This window comes from Furipterus horrens, unplaced genomic scaffold (genome assembly GCF_987537825.1).
Source record: "Furipterus horrens unplaced genomic scaffold, mFurHor1.1.pri manual_scaffold_2, whole genome shotgun sequence".
In the NCBI taxonomy this organism is placed as follows: domain Eukaryota; kingdom Metazoa; phylum Chordata; class Mammalia; order Chiroptera; family Furipteridae; genus Furipterus; species Furipterus horrens.
In genome coordinates, this window is record NW_028327172.1 from 144,220,321 (window position 1) to 144,229,991 (window position 9,671).

Genomic DNA, 9,671 nt, shown 5'->3' on the forward strand with positions numbered 1-9,671 from the left:
CACCACCAGGGCAGCAGCTGGATGGGGGCCAGTCACAAACAGGAAGTGGACGAAGTTACTAGAAATGAAGTGAGTTCCGGGCAAAGCCCCAGAAGCCAGGCAGTGGGCATTGTCCCTTCTCTGAGCCCTCCCCATACACAGAGTCACAAAGGAGTGAAGTGAGTCACCCTACCCTGGTGAATATCTAAGGTTCCACCCCACACAACTTAACAAGTGCGCTAAGACAGGGAATCAAAGTAGCTTTACCTAATACAGAGAAACAAACACAGGGAGGCTGCCAAATTAGGGAGACAAACAAATATGGCCCAAATGAAAGAGCAGAACAGAATCCAAGAAAGAGAACTAAACAAAACAGGAATAGCCAACCTACCAGATACAGAGTTCAAAACACTTGTCATCAGGATGCTCAGAGATCTCATTAGGTATGGCAACAACATAAAAGAAGAAATGAAGCTTACACTAAGTGAAAATAGAAAAATCCACAGGGAACCAACAGTGACGGGAAGGAAGATGGGATTCAAATCAATGATTTGGAACATTAGGAAGAAATAAACATTCAACGAGAACAGAAAGAGGAAACTAGAATTCAAAAAAATGAGGATATGCTTAGGAATCTCTGAACAACTTTAAGTGTACCAGCATCCAAATCATAGGCATTCCAGAAGAAGAGCAAGAAATGGAAAGCTTATTTGAAAAAATAATGAAAGAAAACTTTCCTAATTTGGCAAAGGAAATAGACATATAAACCCAGGAAGCACAGAGGGTCCCAAACAATTTGGGCCCAAAGAGAACCGCAAGAAGGCACATCATAATTAAAATGCCAAGGGTGAAAGATAAAGAGAAAATCTTAAAAGCATCAAGAGTAAAGAAAAGAGTTATAGACAAAGGTGTTCCCATATGACCATCTGCTGACTTCTCAAAAGAAACTTTGTAGGCAAGAAGAGACTGGCAAGAAGTATTCAAAGTGATGAAAAGCAAGGGCCTACAACCCAGATTACTCTATTCAGCAAAGCTACCATTTAGACTGGAAAGGCAGATTAAGTGCTTCCCAGACAAGGTAAAGCTAAAGGAATTCATCACCACCAAACTATTATTACATGAAATGTTAAAGGGACTTATTTAAGATAAAGAAGATCAAAACTATGAACAATAAAATGCTAATAAACACATATCTATCAAGAACTGAATCTAAAAAAATTAAGCAAACAACCAGAATAGAAATAGAGCCATAGGTATGGAGATCATATGGAGGCTTATCAGCTGGGAGAAGGAAGAGGAAGAATGGAAGAAGTGGTGCAGGGATTAAGAAGCATAATTGGTAGGAACAAAATAGGGGGATGTTAATAGTACAGGAAATGGAGAAGCCAAAGAACTTACACGCATAACACATGGACATGAACTAAGGGGGGATTGCTGGAGGGAAGGGGTTGCTGGGTAGGGGGATAAAGGGGGAAAATTGGGACAAGTATAATGGCATAATCAATAAAATATACTTAAAAATAAATATCAGAATGTATTGCATGTAGTAAAGTTTAAAAAAAAGGTACATCAGTAATACCTAGAAAAACTTTTGTAATAGGAAGTCATAAATTCAAGATATAAATCTCAAAATAAGAGTATTTTGTGGAACTTGGTACCATCAGAAAAATAATCATATACAAGCCCTGTTTAAAATTAGTTTGTTACCAATGTAACAGCAAATACACTAGTGTCCTATGTAATTTTATATAATGAATATCTGGATGTAAATAATTAGATACATAATTATGTAATTTGCCTTCACTGTGTTGGGATTCTCTTGAATATTCATAGTAGGGGCTCTTCATTTTATGTGAGTTTTCAGATGCTAAAAAGATTTGTGAGAGACTTATACATGCTGAGTAACATTTTACAGAGCCAGTCTCTTCAATGATCTCTGGGAACAAATAGCTTAAGGCTGGATAACCAAACTTGGCTGCCACTCCTATTGTCCACTAAAGTCCCAGTCACTGTTTCATGCTTTATGATTTTCCCTCACACTGTCAGAGGTCTAGTTGCAGCTGCTGAAAGCTTAGCCTCTGGCTTTATCACTTTGGGTAAGTTCTCATGTCTACATGTAAAAGATGAGCATAATAATAGTACTTTAATAGGTTGAGAGGGTTAAATGAGGGAGGGAATGTTTTCTTTCTGTTGTCAGGCAAACAGTAGTATTTTTTAAATTGTACTAAATTAAAGAAAGATAAGGAGCAAAATACATTGTTTTACTTTTCTTGTGGTATTCTTTTTAAACATTGTTTAAAAATTTTTTTATGGTATTTTTTTCCCATTACCATTTAGTCCCCTAATAACCCCTCCCCTGCCCTGCAATCACCACACTACTGTCCTTTTTCCTTTTTGCTCAATCCCTCCACGTCCTACCCTCCCCCTTACTCTTAGCTGTCATCCTGCTCTCTATCTGAGTCTGTCTCTATTTTACTTGTTAGTTCAGTCTGTTCATTTGATTCCACATATGGCTGAAATCATATGGTATTTGTGTTTCTCAGACTGGCTTATTACACGTAGCACAATGTTCTCCAAACCCATCCATACTGTCGCAAAGGATAAAACTTTCTTCTTTTTTTATGGCCAAGAAGTATTCCATTGTGTAAAAGTCCGGTGTTTCTTGTTTTTTTTTTTAGTTTTTCAATTACAGTTGTCCCCTTTTCCCCCAATTTCTCTCCCCCACCTTACCCACCCCCTCTCCCGCAATCATATCCCTCCCCGTTGTCCATGTCCATGAGGCATTTATACAGGTTCTTTGACTAAACCCTTCCCTTACTTATCCCCCTTCTCTCCCTCCCCTCCCCCCTATTGACTACTATTCTACTCTTTGTCCTATCTAGTTCCTTTAAAAATATGGAACGCTTCACGAATTTGCGTGTCATCCTTGCGCAGGGGCCATGGTAATCTTCTCTGTATCGTTCCAATTTTAGTATATGTGCTGCCAAAGCGAGCACAAGTCCAGTGTTTCTTTATCCACTCACCTACTGATGAACAGTTGGGCTGAATCCATGTCTTGGCAATTGTAAATACCACTGCAATGAATGTAAGGGTGCTTATGTTCTTTTGAATTCGTGTTTTGGGTTCCTTTGGATATATTGCCAGGAGTGGGATTGCTGGGTCAAAGGCAGATCCATTTTTAATTTTTTGAGGTATCTCCACATTGCTTTCCATAGTGGCTGCACCAGTCTGCATTCCCACAAATAGTGCAAAAGGGTTCCCTTTTCCACATCCTCACCAGCACTTTTGTTTGTTGATTTATTGATGATAGCCATTCTGACAGGTGTGAGATGATATCTCCTTGTGGTTTTAATTTGCATTTCTATGATGATTAGTGACGTTGAGCATCTTTTTATATGTCTATTGGCCATCTGTGTGTCCTCTATGGAGAAGTGTCTATTCAGGTCCTTTGCCCATTTTTTAATTGGATTTTTTTGTTTTTTTGGTGTTGAGTTTGTAAGTTCTTTATAAATTTTGGATGTTAACCCCTTATCAGATGCATCTTCCTTCCTGTGAGTTGTCTTTTATTTTGTTGATGTTTTCCTTTGCTGTGCAATACCTTTTCAGTTTGATGTAGTCTCATTTTTTTTCTTTTGTTTTCTTTGCCTGGGGAGATATATCTGATAAAATATTGCTACAAGAAATGTCCAAGATTTTGCTGCCTATGTTTTCTTCTAGGATTTTTATGGTTTAACATTTAAGTCTTTAATCTATTTTGAATTTATTCTTGTGTGTGGTGTAAGAAGGGGGTCTGGTTTCATTTTTCTACATGTAAAGATATCTAATAAAATCCTTTGCCCATTTATGATAAAAACACTCAGCAACGTGGGAATAGAGGGGACATACCTAAACATAATAAAGGTCATTTATGACAAACCCACTGCCAGCATCATACTCAATAGACAAAAACTACAAGTGTTCCCCTTAAGGCTGGGAATAAGACAGGGATGTCCTCCCCACTTCTTTATTTGACATAGTACTAAGTCCTAGCCATAGTAATCAGGCAAGAAGAAGAAATAAAAAGCATCCAAATTGGAAAGGAAGAAATTAAGAAAATAATCCTATTTGTAATTGCTTCAAAAAAGAAAAAAATACCTAGGTATAAACTTAACCAAAGATGTAAAAGATGTGTACTTGGAAAATTATAAGACACTGTAGAAAGAAACTGAAGAAGATACAAATAAGTGGAAGCACATGTCTTGTTCATGGATAGCAAGAATTAACATCATTAAAATGTCCATACTACCCAAGGCAATCTATAGATTCAATACAATTCCTATCAAGATTCCAATGATGTATTTCACAGTGCTAGAACAAATATTTTAAAATTTTATATGGATCCACAAAAGACCCTGCATAACACAGTGATCCTGTTACAGAACAGAGTCCCCAAAATTCCCCAGAGCCTGTGGTTTAGGGAAGGGGATAGCTTTCAAGATACCTTTGCATACCTGTGGCTGGTAGCTAGGGTCTTAGTTATGCAAATAGATTTGGTTCTTCCAAAGGAAATGGGAGGGTTTTGACCATAGTATGGTGAGGAGAGAGCATGTGGGACCTGCACAAGTTTATGCGAATGGTCAGAACCAGTTACCACACCCACTGCGTCTCAGGCCGCAGTCAGGGATTTAAAAATAAGGAGGCAGCCGTTTGCAGGGGGAGAACCATGTGGGTTTGAAAGGCAGGAAAGAACCACGTGGTTTTGAAAGGGCACGTAGCCATGCAGTCTGGAAGAAGGAAAGGGAGGCCATGCAGCCTGGGCTAGTAAGAAAGCCGGCCTGCTGCTGCTGCTTTCATCGTGCCGACTTCAGTGGACTCCAAAGCCTAGAATTTTGGACTTCCGGATTCTTGGAACTTGGCACAGGCAGAAAAAACTCTGTTAAAACTTGGAGTTAACCATGATCCAGTGCAACATGGCACATGTTTTGCTGGATAGAGCTGACAGATAAGGAATGGGGAACTTCTGGGCATGGTTTTGGGGTCCCGTGGGAGAGCAGGGTGCTGAGCAAGAATGCTCACAGCCCTCCCCAGGTTGGAATATTGTAAATAAAAACCTATTTTCCTCAACACTAATTGCTGGGTTTTACACCAAGGCCCCACATGGAAGAACCCCGTTTTCGCTTGGTAATAATCCTGAGAAAGAAGAACAAAGTTGGACGAATTATACTATCTAATATCAAACACACACATGGATCAGTGGAACATATTAGAGATCCCAGAAACAAACCCACACCTTTATAGTCAATCAATATTTGATAGAGGAAGCAAACACATACAATGGGCTAAAAATAGTTTATTCACAAATGGTCTGGGAAAATTGGACAGATAAACCCTGTTGTATTCTTTTGTGTCCCTGCTTACCCTCAAAAATAATAATTTCTACCATGAATTTGTAAAAAATAATATGTAAAATCTTCAGTTTACCGCAAACTGTAAATTTTTATCAAGTAGTGTTATGTTCAGAAGCAAGAAATGTACTGAATATACACATTAACGTGCATGTGAGTATTCATTAATCAGGCATTTGAGTGTCCCCTGTGAGTTCTCATAGAACCATATTATAGCAGTTTTTGAAGACATTAATTGTATGTTTACCTTTCTGAGTTATTCATCAATTTCCAAAGTCCTAAAAGAAGGCCTGAGGATAGCTTGTTTAATAATCTAACAAACTTATAATACTTAACTCTACAGATTTTAATACAAATAATTTATTTTAAATTATGACATAATATTTTTTTGTTAAGGACCTAAAACTAAGTAGTTGTAATAACCTTAAATATAAATATATATTGTATAAATTTATATTTACCTTTATTGGAATATATAGTGTGAATAGCGCTCATACAGAGAAATATTATTTACTTGAATTTAGAATGCATTTTGTATCTTATATTTGAATGTGGATATGCCTGATATTTTGGAAACTTGTAACACTTTATACAAATAATGAAGACATGTACAAAAGATCACATGTAGGAGGAAAATTATTGAGTACCTACTTTAATATTTTATTTTAAGAGTATATACATGTTTATAACAGTCAAGTCTGTGGTATGTAATAGAAATTGCAGCAAGTTATGCTAATGAAATATTTATAGTTCTACAGTGTGTGATTAAAAGTTATATTATTAAAATTATATTGCTATTCTCATAGCTTCTAATGGTTGTTGACACTAAGGCCCGTATCAATTTTGTGTCCTTTGAAAAGCTTACTTTTCTTCCTGGCTGGGTGGCTGAGGTGGCTGGAGCATCATCCCATACAACAAATGGTTTGATTTTTGGTCAGAGCACATCCCCACATTGTGGAGTCAATCCCTGGTCAGAGCTCATATGGGAGGCAACCAACTGATATTTGTCTCACACATTAATGTTTCTCTCTCTCTGTCTCTCTCAAATCAATACACATATCCTCCAGTGAGGATTTAAAAATTCTTTAAAAATGAAACTGCCTTATGACCCAGCAATTCCACTTTTGGGAATTTATTTGAAGAAACCTGAAACACTTATTTGAAAGAATATATGTACCCCTATGTTCACTGCAGTGTTCTTTACAATAGCCAAGGTTTGGAAGCCGCCCAAGCATTCATCAGTAGATGAGTGGATAGAAAAAGGAGTGGTATATTTACACAGTGGAATACTACTCAGTATCCTTGTAAAAAAAACATGGAGATCTTACCCTTTGCAATAGCATGAATAGACCTGGAGAACATTCTGCTAAGTAAAATAAGCCAGTCTGAGAAAGACAAGTACCATGTGACTTCACTCACATGTAGAATGTAATGAACAAAATAAACTAACGAACAAAATTAACTAACAAACAAAATAGTAACAGACTCACAGATAGAGAACAGATTGACAACTGTCAGAGGGACGGGGTGTTGGGGGTCTGGGAGAAAAAGGTGAAGGTTTTAAGCAAAGAAAAAAAAAATCATAGACCCAGACAACAGTATGGTAATTACCAGAAGAAAAGAGAGTGGGGTGAGGAAGAAGAGAGTCGTCGGCAGCCGTCCGTCTCGAGAGACGATGGTGTAGCTTCTTAAGAGTCTATCTGCACCGCCGAGAATGGCTGTGCAGTCCGACTCGGGAGTGACACGGTATCTGTCTCCTCCCGTGTTGAATCGACATCTTGCGATGACGCTGAAGCTACAGAGCCTGGGCAGGGTGATATGGAGGGTCTGCTGTTGCCCATGCAGCAGACCCCCCCTCTCTTCGCAGCTGAAGGATCCAAGGGAAAGACGGAGTCAATACAGCTTGGCTTCAGGTGCGCCGCAGGAGTTGCCGGTGTTGACTACAACGTCAAACCGCCTTAGGGACTCCGGCTCCGGATTTTCTGTCGGGGTTTACTCCCTTAGCCTTTCCCCTGAAGAGGTATGCCGCAAGGCAGCGGAGGTTTTTTGGAGTCAGAGTTTTCCTTCTCTGATGTACCCTGACTGGAAGATCGAACCAGCGACACTTAGCTCGCAGGCCGACGCTCAATCCACTGAGCTAAACCAGCCAGGGCCGGAAGAAGAGAGTAGAGTGAGGATAAATGGTGATGAAAGGAGACTTGACTTTGGATGATGAACACACAATACAACATACAGATAATGCATTTTAGAATTATACAACTGAAACCTATATAATTTTAATAGTCAATGCCACACCAATAAATTCAATAAAAAAGTAAAAAACAAAACAAAAAGAAAAAAGGATTACATAATAATAAAGTTAATTCTTTAAGATGACATAATTCTTACTTAACATGTATATTTCTAGTAAAAATCATCAAAGTACATGAGGCGAAACTAACAGAATTGCAAAGAGAAATGTATGAATCCACTATTATATTAGAGACTTTATCCTCTCAGAAATTGACAGTTTCTGTAGACAGAAAATTAGTAAGAACATAGTTGAGCTCAACACCATCAATCAATTGGCTATAATTGGTATCTATAGAATACTTCTTCCAATAACATCATAATACATATTCCTCTCAAGCTTATATGGAACATTCACTAATATCAACCACATTCTAGACCTTAAAACACACTTCAGCAACTTTAAAAGAGTAGAAATCAACAATGTCTGCTCTAATAACATAATGGAATTAAACTAGATATCCATAACATAAAGATAACAGAAAAATCCCAAACTATATGAAGATTAAATGACACATTTGTAAATAACACATGGGTTTAAGAAGAAATCTTGAAAAAATTTTAAAATATATCTGATACTGTTATCCAAACACATAAAAAAAAAATACTATTAGAAATTTAAAAATGAGCGACCCAATTTAAAAATGGACAAAGGACCTAAATAGGTACCTCATCAAAGAAATTATAAAGATGGCAAGTGAAATACAACAAGATGCTCCACATTGTTTGTAATCAGAGAAATGCAAATTAAAAACAACGAGAGAACATTACATACTAATTAGAATGACCAAAACAAAAAGACTGACACCACCAGATACTGGTGAGAATAAAGAGGAACAGGAACTCTCGTTCATTGCTGGGGGGAATGCAAAATGGTGCAGACACTTTGGAAGACAATTTGATGGTTTCTTACAAAACTAATCATACTCTTACCATACCATCCAGCAATCAGGCTCTTCAGTATTTACCCAAGGGAGTTGGGAACTTATGTGCACACAAAAACTGAACATAGATATTTTTAGCAGCTTCATTCATAGCTGTCAAAACCTGGGCAATCTAGATGTCCTTCAGCAGGTAAATGGATAAATAAACTGGTAATTTCAACAATGAAGTATTATTCAGTGCTAAAAAATGTCTATCAAGCCTTGAAGGCCACAGAGGAAACTTAACTGCATATTACTAAATAAAAAAAGCCAGTCTGAAAAAGGTTGTATACTGTATGATTTGAACTATATGACATTTTGGAAAGGGTGAAACTATATAGATCAAAAATAATATCAATGGTTGGGGTAGGGTGGGGAGGGACAACAGGCAGAATACAGAGGATGCTGATAATGGGGAGGCTATGTATATTTGGGGACAAGGAGTACATGGGAAATCTCTGTACCTTCCTCTCAATTTTATTGTAAATGTTAAATTGATCTAAAGTCTTTTTAAAAAGCAGTGTCATTTTAACTATATCACAAAGTGAATTTGTATAGTTTTTGATGATAATATTTACTATAGCAATACTTGCTATACATTTATACATTTATACATACACAAATCTTAATTTTCCAGGATTTGCTTATTAAAAAACTCTTAATTTTTTTGCATTGAAATCGGAATACTAATGGATTTTTAAGAACTGTCTTTTTTCTCTACTATGTATTTTTGAAAAAATTTTGATGCCTTAGAGAATATATTTTTGAGAATATTTGAGTGAATAAATATAAAATTTACACTCTAAATTGCTAAGAATTATAAGTAACATTACATATTTGTTGTAGTTCTGAAAAGAAGCCTGACTTTTTTGTGACTTGATTCCTATCTATGAAATTTTCATATCATAAAATATGTATATTTTACATTTTATTCTTAAAGTGTTTTCAAATATTAAATGGATCAAATAACATTCTAATTAAATTATTTTGTAAATTAAATAAGTATATTATAAAGATGTGTGCCATGCCAAACAAAGCACAACATTGATTACAGAACTGCAAAGCCTGCAAGCCCTTCAAATAGTCTGCATACATA

At 36.7% G+C, this 9,671-nt stretch overlaps 1 non-coding gene across 1 annotated transcript; it reads right to left on the minus strand.

Annotated features, from left to right (window-relative positions):
• Positions 1–2,868: 2,868 nt before the first annotated feature.
• On the minus strand, positions 2,869–2,975 carry LOC150019661 (U6 spliceosomal RNA). Its single transcript, XR_016509372.1, has one exon. It is a non-coding gene; the product is annotated as a U6 spliceosomal RNA (small nuclear RNA).
• Positions 2,976–9,671: the final 6,696 nt, after the last annotated feature.